Source organism: Panthera uncia, chromosome C2, assembly GCF_023721935.1.
Source record: "Panthera uncia isolate 11264 chromosome C2, Puncia_PCG_1.0, whole genome shotgun sequence".
Lineage (NCBI taxonomy): Eukaryota > Metazoa > Chordata > Mammalia > Carnivora > Felidae > Panthera > Panthera uncia.
Window position 1 is genome coordinate 76119330 of NC_064810.1, and position 16167 is coordinate 76135496.

Below are 16167 nucleotides of genomic sequence, written 5' to 3' on the forward strand. Positions count from 1 at the left end.
ATAAAATTCAAGTGGTGGTGGGTGGTCGTGGGGAGTACTTTCCTCGGCCATCTTCAACAAATGGCTTTCAAGGTCATTCTGGGTATTGACATCTGTCAGCCAGTAAAGAGAGGAGAAAGAGTCCACGATTACATGGGAGGCTTTTCTGGGTCAGGGCTGGAAATGGCATAAAACATCTGCATCCATGTTTCATTGTCTAAGTCAGTCCTGTGGCCACAATTAATTCAAAGGGGCTGAGAAATATACTCTATCTTTGTGCCCAGGGTAAAAAAGATGTAGGTTTAGTGAATAACTAGACAAACTCTGAAATACTGACATCTGTGCTGACCCTGGGAGAAATTGGATTCTGTAATGGAGGCCATAATACTCTTCTGGAAACCTTGGACATCTTGCATTCTGGGACAAGGGGTTTTTAGGCATGGGCATCCTATTACTTCCCTCTGCCAAGAACATGCTCAAGATACTGTGTTAATTTAGGGGGATGGGGATTTACAAAACTGTACAGAATTTTATCTTTTTAAAATGTGGACAATCTTTGTGTTTTTAAAATATATACATTTAGATGGTTACTTCAGTGAAGTCTGGGAATGTGCTTGCCCTGTACCTATTCCTCGTGCCTATCAGAGAGCCCCACACACTCTGAATCTCAATAAAGAGAGGTCAAATAAATATATACATATGGGAATGCACAAAGACTAGAAATATACACGAGGTGTTAATTGTATTTATATCAAGCTACAAAATATGTGCCTGTTTAAAACTGTCTGTTCCCCTCTCTGAATATCCATATCCAGCTCATCTAGCATTGATTTGTCTCGTGACTCACGCCTCAGAAAGGATCGGAAACCAAATGACCTAATTGTGTCCTAGTATTTTCTTATTGAGAATGTTTATTCTAAGTTTATTTTGTTTTAATGTTTATTTAGGGTCAGTTTAAACTTAATTGTGTAAATTTAAAGTCAATTGTGTAGTTGAATATAAGCAGTTTCAAATCTAACTCATCACAAAAAAAGAATGGAGGCGCCTCAGTTTCCTTCCTTGCAGAAAATAGTTAAGTCTTCTTTAAGGTCTCTGCTTTTCTCTCCTCAATCTCTTTCCCTACACTCCTTGGGTGACGGGGCTTGAGTTTTAGAGGCAGCTCAGAGAGTGTCTGCTGGTCACCACACAAGCTTCATTCACTCCACAAGTAATATTAATTATAATAAAACAATCATGACAATGGATGGGAGGAGACTTGGGCACATTTGTATGTCACTGAACATCAAGGTTGGAAACTTTAATGGAACGTTATTATTTGAATCTCTAATAAAACATATACCTGGTATTTAATAGAACATTAAATATGCCATGAGAACTTTTCAAGTTTAAAAATGCAAAACAGAAGCCTGGAAGCAACTGCAAATATGACTTCTAAAAATAACTTTTTTTTTTTTTTCCGCCAAACAGTGTCTGCTAGAGGACAGCTGTTAGTACTACAATATACTAGTCAAATGCATGGGCCAGAGCAAGAGTTTAGCAAAATGCCTTTGTCCCCAAAACATTTGCTTTTGCCTTTGGCATCCCGCGAAGTAGGATTCTAGGCTCAGACATGGAAATGATTAATTCTGAGTCTCTCATGTCAGAATTACTGTTTTACATTTGACTACTCCCCATCTCATGATATCTGCAGACTGTCTCTCACTGACTAATTAGAAGCAGCCTGTCCTTTACCAGCAGCTACATTCCATACATGGCACATTTTTCATGGGTTATGAAGCAATCTGTAAAGGTAGTTCTCTTAACTTTAAAATAAGCCATTTCACAAACCATCCATTGGAGAATGTGGTTTAGTACCAATATATTACCCTAATAGAATAGCTTGACATAACTTCCTTAAACAAATAAAGTATCCTCTTCATGGAAGCTCAGAACTAAACATAAACAAAATTATGCAATAGGATTTGCACATGGTTCCAACTATGCCTGCCTTCACGTACCTATTCTGGTATTCTCTCATGCTGGTATTCTCTTCTCACTAGTAGATTCCTTCTGGGTCTTGCTCCCTACTGAAGTCATTGCTGATGGTTGGGGTGGAAGGTAGGGTTTACAGATATAAGAGATGTTGGTATTAATAATGGAAATAAGGACTCAACTGGGAGCAAGATACTATTATTAGCCCCATTTTACAAATTACAAAGTACAGGGTGATTAAGTAACTTGCCCAAAGTCACATAGTAAGCAGAAGAGCTGGGATTTCAACACAGATAGTCTAGCTTTGCTTTAATATGCAATGCCCATGGGGTACCTGGGAGGCTCAGTTGGTTAAGCATCCGATTTTGACTCAGGTCATGATTTCATGGTTTATGGGTTCAAGCCCCGCGTCGGGCTCCGTGCTGACAGCTTGGAGCCTGGAGCCTGCTTTGGATTCTGTGTCTCCTCTCTCTGCCCCTCCCCCAACCCGTCTCTGTTTCTCTCTCTCTCAAAAATGAATAAACATTAAAAAAATTTTAAAAATAATAAAATAAAATTTAATGCTCACACATGATACTCGTACCATTAATCAGTAAGTATTATTGGAAACCTATCAAGTCCATGGCATGCAAATATAGCTATTCTGCATAATGTGATAGAACAATGGGTGATATATGGCTTGTGGGGTTTCAGTTATTAGAGCTAGTTATTGGGAGTGAGAAATTATTTTATTTATTCATTTGAATTTGTTAAATGTTGCCTGTAAAACATTTTGAGACTAGAGAGTTAAATAAGGTGACGTTTGTATCAAGGATTACGGCATGAGGGGATATGATATGTCATGTGCATATGTTTATGGCATAGGACACAGAATTAGGAAGTGCCAAAAGACAGATAAACCTAAGAAGCTATGAGCTTCACAGGGAAAGATTAAGGTTCAAGGAAATAAGGAAGGATTCCAGAATAAAAAGATAGTATTTCAGTTGAACTTCGAAGGATAGAAGCATTTGAATACAACTGACAGGATCCCTGTGCTGAGGGATTGGAGGACATTCCAGGCAGGGGGTGGGGGAGGGGGAATGGCAGGGGGCGGGTGGGTGGGGTGGAGAATTTTGCGGAAAAGAGCATCATTTTGTTCTTAGTGCACATTGAGAAGTAAAAGTATGCTGAGATTGGAAAAGAAAATTGGCATATTATGGAGAACCTTGAGGAAAAAGAAAGTCTATCTGCCATTTATTGAGTATGCCAGACATTTTGACGTTTTTCTTTTTTTTTCTTTTTTTTTTTTTTTTTTTTTGTCATGTAATTCTCACAACCATGAATAGTTGTTGTTTTCTGTATTCTACCAAAGGAAAAAAACATTGAAGCCTATCAGACTAAGAATCTTGCCCAAGGTCAATTGGTGATATGCTAGGATTCAAATCCATACTTGCATGAATCTTAACACATGTTGTTTTCATTCCATCATACTCTGTTTCTTCCAAAGGCAATAAGAAATCCTTAAAGATTTCTCAAGAGAAGAATACATGAGTATATTTACTCATTAGGCACTATTTTACCCAATGATTAGGAAGGAGACAAGAGTAAGACGTACTGGTGGCCTCAAGTAGAAGATGGGAGAACAAGAAATGGTTTGTAGGACATTGTGGAATTAGACTTTGCAAGGCTTAGTATTGTTTACATACAGTAGGAGGGGTTGGTAAACATAAACTGGGTGATCTATTTCTGTCTTTGAATTTTGTGGTTAGATCTACATTCCTATCATCCTGCTGCTGGTCTTTGTAATTCCTGACCTTTCCTTGAGCCATTGCCTGCCCGCCCACCTCATCACCAGAGTGTTTCATTAAGGACATAGAACCATATTGCATTAAATGAAATCTACCCATAAGCTCCTTTCATCAGCCTTTCAATGAAATATGTGTTCTTTTGAAACATCACATCTCCCTCAGTTGAAATTTGTACACAGTAAATTCCCCAACACAGCATACTATGTGAGTGCCGTCCTGAGGCCTAAGGAAATAAAATGGATAAGGGATTGTCAGGCAATTGTTGGGGAAGTAAGAAGAAAGGCAAGCAGTGAAAGAAGCTTTTTTAGTTTTGTTTTTGATTCCAGCCCAATGCCTTTATGAATGCCTCATGTTCAGAAACAATGACACTGGGGCACCTGGGTGGCTCAGTCCGTTGGGCATCTGACTCTTGGTTTCAGCTCAGGTCATGATCTTATGGTTCATGTGTTTGAGCCCTGCATTAGGCTCTGCACTGATGGTGCAGAGCCTGCTTTGGATTCTCTCTCTCCTTCCCTCTCTCTGGCTCTCCCCTGTTTGTGCTCTTTCTCTCTCTCTCTCTCTCTCTCTCTCTCAAAATAAAATAAGTAAACTTAAAAAAAATTTAAAAAAAGAAACACTGGCACTGATGTGCTAAGAGTCCTACCATTAGGAATGAAGCAGGAACTCAGTATAGCATAGGAAAATCAAGATGTCCAGGTAATCATTCCTGCCATCCCTCTCTCCTGTTCCCTACATTGCTAACATGTTAATAGGTGGATTTTGGCTTATGATCCACTCTGAAAAAACTCCCAAGTTTTTATAATCAGATTCACCCATTTGTGAGACAGAGGGACAAAATGGCACAAATTATAGTTTGGTGTGAAATCTTTGCTTTGTCCCTTGGGGATATACTACATCTCAGGAAATAGAGAGCATAGTCTAAATTAGGCTATTGTGACTAAGGTACAGCGTATCATTCAGTTACTTAACAACAGAGAAATGATGTCTTGACCAAAAGCACGCACAACTACCGAAAAAAAAAAAAAAAATACTAGCTGGAATTAGAGCAAGTAAGAGGGAAATACTTCCATGACTCACTGACTGTTTAAAATATCCAGGAAATTTTTCTGATTTGGCATTCATGGTACCTCTAATTCCCACAAAATTAATATGTGAGCTTGAATAGATTTTGTGTTCACTTGTAACTTTCAGAAACTTGGCAGCTTTGGTTGTTGAATGACTTACAAGTTAGATATGAACTTCCTTACACATCTTAAGCCTAATTTAAAAATAGATGCCTTGGGTTAGGATTTAGCTTTATAGTTTATTAGTGGTAGTGTTACTGTAGTTTTTAAATAGCTGCTTCTTTCCCTTAACCTTCAGGCATTTAGCGAACCTCAAAAGCAGTGAATTTCAGTGAATTTGATGCCTCCCTCCAAAAGCTGCTTAAGAGCAAAAATTTCCAGCTTTTTTTTTTTTTTTTTTTTTTTTACAAAACCCATGTAGTTTTCTCAGGCATTGTTTGAGGCATTGGATTCTATTTAAGCAAAATGGTCACATCAAAATGTTCAAAACTCTGAAGCTAAACAGATTTTATATATACCCAGTTTTTAAAAGAAGTTTCTTGATTTTGTCCAAAGCCTTAATATCTGAGTAATCCAAGATTATTACTTTGAATTTTTTCTTCATTGATCTGTCATAACTGGTGACAAAAAAAAAAACAAAAAAAACCTTTACCTTTGCTCTTAAAAATGGAACCATGCCTTGTAGAATTTACCAATGTAACTTACTTAGAATCATGATGGCATTCCTCGGCCTTACAAAATCTGTTGATGAGCAGAAACCTGCACTTTCATGGTATGAAAAGAAGTCAGTTAGGCTTACAAACAAGAATATGTGATAAAGGGAGTGTGGTTAGGGCTCTAGCAGGATACTAAAGGAAGTTCAAGAATATATTTGTCCCGGTTTTGTAGTTGGCATCAGTTTGTCTTTCACATCCTACAGTGCTAGCAGGACAAGGACGTCAGCATTAATGGAAGGTGGCCAGGGTTGTTGGAGGGTGTGATACAGTGTATGTGAATGGTCCTGGGAGTGCAGTAGAGCAGTGAAATAAGGATATAATGATGAATAACAAAATGTCACTTTTTCCATTTCTGGCAGTTAATGGCTCTCTCAGTCCCTTGGTCTTTGTTTCTTTCATGATGACACCATGGCTGGAGATACAGGGGAGGACACGGCCTCCATGACTGAGAACAGTGACCTTTCCACTTTTCCATTCTCTAGTGTTGGATGACAGTGTATGCTTTTGGTGTTGCCTGGTGCAGCTGGGCTGAGAGTCCCTTACTCCTGGAAATTGTCTTTACCTGATACATTGGCCAAGCACATACTGAGCACTTACTGTGTGCATTAACTTTATAAACGTGCAGAGGGCATAGACCTGCTGTTCAAAGGACACACAGTCAGTGGGGAGAGGCAGCCATGAAGACAGTTAATATGCTAATGTGGCATGTTGGGGGGCTCGGTGAGAGAGGCATGCCCACAAGACTACAGAAGCACGACGTAGGAAGCCACTTCAGCCTCACCAGCTGCCAGGAAGCAGGTGCTACCTGCCTGGGCCTGCTTCCCCTCTGGCTCAGCCTTTGTCCCAGGGAAATGGTGGGTACCAGCAAGCAATCCGGAGAGGTGGTTATCAACACAGAACTTCTACAACTGGATGTTCCTCGTTGGTAGCTAATAAAAATGCTCTCCTTCCAAATCCATTAAGCTAGTAACACAGCAGGAGAAGGAGAAAGCCACAGAATGTCACTACAAAGACTCTCTGGTAAAACCCAGATTTTTCCCTGAAAGAGATCTAACCTTTGGTGAGTTTTCTTTGCATGTGTGCCCTCTCTGGTCTTTTCTCAACATCCTTTTATTATTGGGGAAGAACACTCTGACCCTTTGCACAAGGTTAAAATAACAGAAGCAGCTCAAATGAAGGTTGGATTTTGCTGACCCTTTTTTACATCCTCCCTGTAACTTGCTGTCCGTATCAGTAAAGTGGGGATATGGAGGAGGAGGGATCTTCTCCCAGCTTCAAGCATGTTATTGAAGCTGTCGAGGCAATTAAGTCTCTTTTGCTCTTTTAAGTTGATATAAACATGTCACCCTTTCTATTCCTGGCCACACCCCTTCTTCTCCTCAGTCCAACTGTGTTACCAACTTGTTTCTAGCATTCTTGGGATCATTTACCACCCATTCCATCTCAGAACTTTGACCCATGTTTGAAACTCCAAGAGTCTGTCTCTTGCAGTTCCTGTGGGTCCTGACAGTTTTGGCCTGTGTTCAAGGCATACTTTTACCTTCTAGGGGATTATTAATATCCATGATCTTTACTCTGAGGTTAAAATAAAAAAATCCGTAAGAAATTTTATAAGTGCTGCTTGTGCACAGAATATCACTTACCATCATCTTATTGGAAAAGGACTAGGTGTTCAACAAGCCGATTGACAGACATGAGCTAAAATTTTCTTTGTCCAAGGCGTTGTGCAGGCCCCTTAAGGGTACATGTGGGAGAATATGCACTCTCCTAAGTGATTCTAAGTCAGCAACTGCTGAGGTGATCTGAATAGCTGAAGTTTGGTTTTGTACTGAAATGTAGATGAATGAAAAATTCTGCCTAAAACAAACACCTCACGCCACACGGTCTCTGGTTGGCCCACCTTTCCACAACTTTGTCTCCTATGGGAGAGACCTGTGAGGTAAAGTGTGGCAGCTTCTTTCTTCCTCTTCAGTGTCCACATCACTGTGGCCACTATAGGACACCTGTAGGAAACCCCTAAAAGAACAAGCATTTGCTTCAGATGGAGGCAGGATACAGGATTCTGCCCCCAGGGGAAAGAAAAGGGGCAGCTCTGAGGAAGGGGGCCCCTGAAGAGAACTGTGAGGGAGAGCAAAGGCCTCAGCAGGGCCTGAATGGTGGGTTTTAGATATTTCCCCAGGGACTTAGCCTCCTCTGCCTCTCTCTGAACCTTGAGAACCAGTGCTTCTCAGACTCTCTTGTGCATACACATCACTTGGGTGATTGTGTTCAGATGTGGTTTCAATTCAGGAGCTCTGGAGTGGAGCCAGAGATTAACATTTCTACCAAGTTCCCAGGTGATGCTTTTGCTTCTGGTCTGAGGATCACACTCTTTGTGGAGCAAGACTCTAACCCACCCATCAGCGTGTAAAAGGAAGCAGGATAAGAAGATGTTTAATAAAGTCAAATTGTCCGAACTTTTCAAAATTGATTTATAGGTGGTGCTGAATTCCATCTCTTTCTGCTCCATTTCCCCTCTCCCCCTCCTCCCTTGTCTGAAGGTTGGCAGCTCCATCAGGCCTCTCTGCTATAAATGAACCCAAGTTACCCGGGATGAGGTCACATTTTCCAAAGACATGTTTCTAGTCTGTGGTGAAGGATGGGGGGGGTGGCGGTCTGTCTGAGCAGTTGAGGCCTGGGAAGTGTAGCCTGTGTAAGATAGAGCAGAGTCTGGGCAGAGCTCAGATTCGAGGACATTCCCCGCGCAGGGAAAGTGGGGGGTTCTGAGCAGCTGTGTGGGTTTCTTTAATCCAGTCTTCTGGACTTGTGGAAATAGACTCTGTTCTGGCATGTTTCAGGCATCCCAGTTGCCTGCTGCTAGAGAAAAGTCTCTGTCATTTCTGTTGGTACCTACAAGTTTAGAGTTTAAGTCTCTTAAAGAGGAATGAATTAACCCAGATGAATTAATCCACGCCTTCTTGAAATTATGCTCCCTATAGATTTGGCCTTTCAGTGTCCAATATTGTGATTTATAAGCAATATATATTTGGTCATTCAGATGACCAAAATATATTTCTCATACATATTTGGTCTTTGTCCAAGGATCCTGGCTGATAGCTCCTAAAACCTTGGAATTTCCTGTGATAAAAGCCAAAATGGTCTTCTGTTATGTTAATGCGATGACTTTTAGAAGCCCTTTGGTAACCTAAGGATGGGGACTGGTTGCCTGGAGAATCCACCATGTGAGTAGAGGGTTGGAATAATTAATCTCACCTCCTTGGGAGGGGGAGAGGCGCTATAATTGAGTCTCAAGTCAATTGAGAAGAGTTCAATTGCCAGTGGACAATGATTTAATCAGTTATGTCTATGTATTAAAGCCTCCTATAAAAAATCCAAAAAGGACTGGGTTTCTAGAGCTTCTGGGTTGGTGAATGCATGGATGTGTGGGGTGAGTGGGTTATACCTAGGAAGAGCATAAGAGCTCTATATCCATTCTTACATACTTTTCCCTGTGTCCCTCTTCCATCTGGCTATACTTGAGTTGTATCCTTTATAATAAATTGGTAATCTAGCAAGTAAACAGGTTGCCTGAATTCTGTGAGCCACTGGAGCAAGATAATTGTACTCAAGGAGGGGATTATTGGTACCTCCAATCTATAGGCAGTAGGGCAGAAGCACAGGTAAACACCTGAATTTGAGATTAGTGTCTGAAATTCAGTGGTGGGGGGGGGCACGGTGGTGGTGGAATCTTGAGGGACTAAGCCCTTAACCTGTGGAATCTGATGCTGTCTTTGGGCAGATGCTGGCAGAATTGAGTTGAACTATAGGACACCAAGTTGGTGTCTAAAGAATTACGTGTTGGTATGGGGGAGCCCCCCATCCCAATGTCAGAATTGGTTGCAGAACCATTTTATAGAGTCCCAATATCAAATAGAATGAGAATTTTTTTTTAAATTTCCAAATTTCATTTGAGAAAAATCTAGTTAAAGTTACATAATTTTTTGTAGATATTTATTGAACAACTGCTATGTGGAGTCTCTGTGTTGAGTACTTGGGAATATAGTTGATAATCAAAGGGAGGTGGTAGCTGCCCTGATGGGACTGCCTATACTTTAGTTGGGGAGATAGCCACTTAACAATTCATATTGGTCTATTGGGGGGGGGTGTAGGGGGCTGCATAACAAAATACCGTAGACTGGTGGCTTAAACAACAGACATTTGTTTTCTTATAGTTATAGATGCCAGAAGTCAAAGATCAAAGCTTCATCTCATTCCATTTCTGCTGAGAACCCTCTTCCTGGCTTGCCCACAGCTACCTTCTTTCAGTTCTCAAATGGTCTTTCCTCAGTGCATACACAAAGGGAGAGATAGAGATAGAGATAGAGATGATAGAGATAGAGATAGAGAGAGATAGGGATAGGAATAGAGCTAGAGATAGGAGAGAGAGAGAGGCAGAGAGGGAGAGAACACTCTCTGATGTCTCTTTTTATAAGGACACTAATCCTATAGATCTCATTTAACTGTAATTATTTCCTTAGAGGCCCTATCTCCAGATAGAGCCACATTGGGGTTAGGGCTTCAATGTAAGAATTTTGGGGAGAACACCAACTTTTAGTCTACATTATAAACAAACAAATTAGACCTAATTACAAACTATGATACATACAAGAAAGAACAAGATAGAGGCTCTTTTTTTAGAGCTGTATTCTATGTAATTGGTTTATAAAGATTATTTTATCCATCAGAATATAAATCAGTAAAACTAGGAACATAAAATTGAGAATAATAGTATATTCTGTGTGCCTTTTTGGAAACCAGGGTTTATTTTATTCATACTTGCTCCAGTGTCCACATGGTAATCTTCAGCTTCCTTCAAGAGAATGTGACTGGTTTGTGAAATATGACTATTGCCTGACTCTTGAAATGTAATTAACAGATACCTTACTTATGTAAATACTGGGCATTTTGATTTTTAGTGAAACTAAGAAATGGGAAAAATAACATTTTCTATCTGGCAAGAGTGCCTATCCCAAAATTTTTCTTACATTTTGCTTATCATCTAAAGTCTTCATTACATGAATTGAAAACGTTTTTGTTATCATGGTTGTTATTCAAATAAAAGGGTGTAATTTAAAACACATTAATATGGGGGTGCTTTGCTGGCTCAGTCAGTTGAGTGTTCAATTCTTGATTTCGGCTCAAGTAATGATCCCAGGGTTGTGGGATTGAGCCCCAGGTTGGGCTCTGCACTAAGCATGGAACCTGCTTGAGATTCTCTCTTTCCTTTACCCTGCTCTCCACTCATGCATTCTCTCTCTCTCTCTCTCTCTCTCTCTCTCTCAAATAAGGCTTAAAAAAAAGAAACAAAACACATTAATGTGAATTTCAGTTTTTCAGACTTGGTTTTATAAAATTAAATATAACGTCACTCTTTGGCTGAAGAAAAATCAAGTTGAGAAATTTCTAGTTTTTATCCAAACCAAAACAAACTTGGATGAGTAAGAAGACTACTAAAAATGAGACTGTATATTATGTGCACCTTGTTATTATTCCTAACTCTAAAATGCACTATTAAGGCTTGTTTACGAGCACAGAGGTCAATGTTCTCTTTACCATGTAATGTTCCTGTCACACATCCTGTTTCTACTGGGGAACATATGGAATCCCCTGACTGACTGAGGTCCCTCTTTCAGAAAGCAAGGAAGGTGTGTATTTCCCATGCCCCCCACTGCTGAGGAAGGGGAGAGGGCTTGGGGAAGTCTAAAGAACAGTATATTTGACTTTCCTGCTGTACTGCTTGCAGGACCACTCTTAGAGAAATGTGTTCAGTTTTGGGCTAACCATTTAAGGTAGATATTGAAGAAGAAAAACTATTCAAGTTAGAGAATGAGATAGTATGGGAGATATAGCTCTATCATGTGAAGAGAGAAGACTATTAAGTTTAGTTCTCTTGGTTCTTACCCATCATACTGGGTGGGATGGGGGAATTAGGGCAGTACCTGAGAGCATCTCCACATGCCTGGTGGCCAAGAAGAATCCTTGTGGGACTACAAAACTTGGATTGATAGGTGAAAATTTCAGGATCATAGAAATTGTACAATGTGAGAACCAGTTTTGAAGCAGGGTTCATAGATGAATGGGCTGCTTTGGGTAGAGGGAGTGATGTTGGCCTCACTGTAGGGATCCAATCCAAGCTTGATGAAGAGTAAAGATATTTATACATGATAAAGAAGATCCTAGTGCAAACAGCTGACTGTGAGTCAGTAGCATCTCTCCCAGGGCTGCAATTCTATGATTTTTCCTCCACCCTTAAACACACACCCCAAAGATAAGACAAAGCCAGCCAGATGTCCCTTCTGAGATGAGCTCTCTCAAGTCATTCTGAGTAGCAGGTGATGACTTCACCAGATCCTCAGAGAACAGGCGCCTACTTTTAGATTATTCATAATGTAGTTCCTCTGACTCTGCTCTTCTTTAGACCACCATAATTATATAAGCCAGATTCTTTCATTACCTAAATAGCTTTCTTGATAATAAAGTAAACATTTAGAAATTAAAGTGTGGATGAGGGACTCCGATTAGGCATTATTTCAGTGAACTCACTTTTGCATTAGTGGTTTCAGAGTGTAATGTAGTGTTAGTAGTTGAGAACATAAGAGAATGAAGTCCATTTATAGCCCTCTGCATAGATGGTCAATTGATTTTCAATTAAGGTATCAAGGCAATTCAGTGGAAAAAGGATTTTTTTTTTTTTGTAGCAAATGGTGACAGAAAGATTAGATAGCCATATGGCGAAAAAAAAAAAAAAAAAAAAAAAAAAAGACTCAATCTTTTATCTCACATACAAAAATTAACTGAAACTGGGGCACCTGGGTGGCTGAGTCGGTTAAGCGTCCGACTTCAGCTCAGGTCATGATCTCACGGTCTGTGAGTTCAAGCCCTACATCAGGCTCTGTGCTGACAGCTCAGAGTCTGGAGCCTGCTTCAGATTCTGTGTCTCCCTCTCTGACCCTCCCCTGCTCATGCTCTGTCTCTCTCTGTCTCAAAAAAAAAAAAATTAACTGAAATGGATTACAGAGTAAAGTATAAGAATTGAAAATATAAAATTTCTGTAAGAAAATATAGTAGAAAAATCTTAGTAATTTTAGATTTGGTGATTATTTCCTAAATAGGGAATGAAATGCACAAAATGTAAAAGGAAAAAAAAAAGCAAGAAATTTGACCCCATCAAATTTCAAAGGATTTCTCTTCAAAAGACACTTATAAAAATGAAAAGGCAGCCATGGACTGGAGGAAGGTATTTGCAAAATATTATCTGACAAAGGACATGTATCTACAACATATAAAGAACACTTATAACTCAGTAAAAAGAAAACCAAGTTTAAAAAACAGGAGAAGATTTAAACTGACACTTCACCAAAGATGATGTATAGTTAACAAATAAGTATATGAAAAGTTGCTTACTATCATCAGAGAAATTAAAGACTTTTATCTGAATGTTTTTAGCAGCATTATTTGTAATTGCTAAAAATTAGAAACATATCCATTAATAAGTATATGGTGAAACAAATTACAGTATTGACATACAATGGGATACCACTCAGCAATACAAAGAAATAAATTACTGAGATGTGCAACAACATGGTTGAAGCTCAAGCTATTTTTGCTGAGTGAAAGAAGACAGATAAAAACGTATATGCTGGGGTGCGCCTGGGTGGCTCAGTCGGTTGAGCATCCAACTCTTGATTTCAGGTCAGGTCATGATTCTAAGGTTGTGGGATCGTGCCCCACATTGGGCTCTGTGCTGACAGCATGGAGCCTGCTTGAGACTCTCTCTCTCTATCTCTCGCTCTCTCTCTTTCTTTTTTTCTCCCACTCCCCTTTCCTCTGCTTGCACTCTCTCTCTTTCTCTAAAAAAAAGTATACACTGTTTAACTCATTTTATAGAATTAAAAGAAACCTCAAAAAACATAAAAATGTAGGAAGCAGATCAGTGGTTGCCTCTGAATGAGCAAAGGGAGAGAGATGGATTTTACAAAGAGGTGCAAGGAAACTTGTAGTGGTAATGGATATATTCATTATCACGATTGTGGTATTCTTTCATGAATGAATACATATATCAAAACTCATCAAGTTGCATTCTTTAATTTGTACAATGTATCAGTCATCAGTCATATCTTAGTAAAGATTTATATGTATGCTTGCATATGCACACATCCACACACATATGTAGATACACACACTCATATAAGCGTGTATACACACAGATAATTTAGTTACATACACTCACACATACATAACCATATATTCTTAGTCCAGTTAATAGCCTCTCTGCCCTCAGTTTAATTTTGTGTAAAATAGTGATATAATATTACTTCCCTCCTGGGGAGAACAACAGTGCTGAGCACAGAGCAAGAGCTCAATAAACATTAGCCAGAATTATTACTCTGTGGTGATCATTTTGAGTCTATTGATTTCATTCTACCTCTCATTTTTTTTTCCTTTATCTTTATGAGCATCTGTACTACCAGGAACACAATGGCGTTCCTTCATGAACTATTTTTTTTGGAACTTCTCGTTTGTTTTTTGTTTGTGGTGCGTTTGTTGGTTGCAAGATCGGACTCTTGTGGAAGACTGAATAGAACAAATGGGTGCAGAAGACTTTCAGATGGCATTCCCAGGCCTGAGAAAGGAAAATCTTGTGCTCAGAAACTTTCCATCCTCCTCCACAGCTGAAATGCCTCCCTTGGCTGAAATGCTTCCCTCAGCATTTCTGCTTTGAACACCCTTTCTTGAGGGATCCTAACCCAGCTGCAAAAATTCACTGTGGGCTGAAACCTGGCAGATTAAATCTTGGGGAGGGAAAATGATTTGAAAGTAATATTTGTTCTTAAAATGGCAAACCAGTATTGCACATTTTTATTATTTTCTGTGTTTCAGTTGAATTGTTGGGGATTTTGCCTATCAGCGGCAATTAGACACTTGAATTTGCCAAATGGCAGATTTCTTTTGCTTCTTTTAATTTTTTAAAAGAATATAGTCCAAACTATAATTTTTCAAAATCAGCTCTTCTTTAGGTAACATCTCATTAGTGCAGCTACTGAACACCCACAGTTTGTATCCATTTTTTTTAACTGTGTCTAGTGGTACAGAAGGTTAAGCAAATTATGTAACCTATTTCATATTAAATTGCATTAGTTGAGCAAAGAGCGAAATGGCATTGTTTATTTTAATGCCATAAAATTCTATGTCATTCCCCCTGCCCCGTTTCCCATTTTATTATAGAGAACGAAAACAGAAACCTTGCTATGTACTGATTGCCTATCATTGTGACTAAGGTGATTTTCTTCCGTTGCATCTTTGCTCTTCTGTCATTCAAAGTGACCACTCAGCTAATGACAGCCTGCTTCCTTCAGATCCCAATCTGCACCTACATCAGTTTTGATTATCTTCATCCTGTACCCGCAACATTCATAGCATATCATGTCACATGAAGGCATTATTACTGATGTCATAGATGTGGATTAATATAAATGACATTATCTACAACTATGAACTACTTACTTGGGCTTGCAGGTCAGGAAATTGCTACCGATTAATATCTTAATTTCAAAAGACGTTTGACAGTGTCCTTCATTATATTCTAATATTCATGACCAGCTAGAGAAATGTTTTCTGATTGGTATTACATGTGGGTTTGTAACTGCTTGAAGGGTGTCAAATAATGCATCAGTATTAAACCAGAAGAAGGACTCTAGCTAGTAGTAAGCTTTGGGGTAGCCTAGAGTGATAACATTTGCCTAAAACTGAAATAACTTGGTAAGATAACAGAAAAGAGAGCCCACTTATTGTACAGCAGAGTCTCTGCAATGGAGGGCAATTGGAATCCAGCCAACTTTTTCTAACATTTTCCAAAAAAACTCACATATACACCACACTTAGCTACAAAGCTTAGGAGAAAGACTCAAAAGTTGTAGTAAAGTAATGGGAATCAATGATAAGACATGTCCTCCAGACAAAAACTAATGAGATCTAGGACTGGATCTGAAGAAGCATATTAGAATTTCCATGTTCACTTCTGGGTAGCTTCTCTTAAAGAAGACATACAAATAGAGAGAATTAGAATGTGTAATTTGACACATTCATTTAAGAACTGGAGATTTTTCTTCCTGCAGAATAGAAGACTGTGTGGGAATATAATTGCTGCCTTCATATGTCTGAAGAGCTATCACAGGAAAAAGGGATTACATTACTCTTTTTTCATTCTTCCAAAGTGCAAAATCAGAGGCAGTGGTGGTAGTGATAGGGAGGGAGATTATGGTTCAACCTTAGAAAAATTATGTTTTGACTTAGATCTTTTGTAGAATAGAGTAGACTTTTTTGGAAAGTAGCGATTTTCTTCACACACAAAAGTTCAACCAGAGACTGTACAAACACTTTGGGTTCATTTAGATAAGCATTTCTCACAGCTAGTCAACTAGCTTTGAGAGATAGTACACAGAATATTGCTCCCATGGATATTCACAATGGACGTCAGCATATTAGTGGCTCTGAAATTCCCACAAAGAAGACACCTATTTACTTGGTTTAACCCAGCATGTTTCAAATTTATTTAAGTCCTAAAAATGTCCACATATTGTGGAACAGATATCCTCAGAACACATATTGAGA

At 39.2% G+C, this 16167-nt stretch overlaps 1 protein-coding gene across 1 annotated transcript in view; it reads left to right on the forward strand.

The window, feature by feature from the left end:
- P3H2 (prolyl 3-hydroxylase 2) overlaps nt 1–16167 on the forward strand; it is a 148739-nt gene that overhangs the window by 47367 nt on the left and 85205 nt on the right. The window lies entirely within an intron of this gene.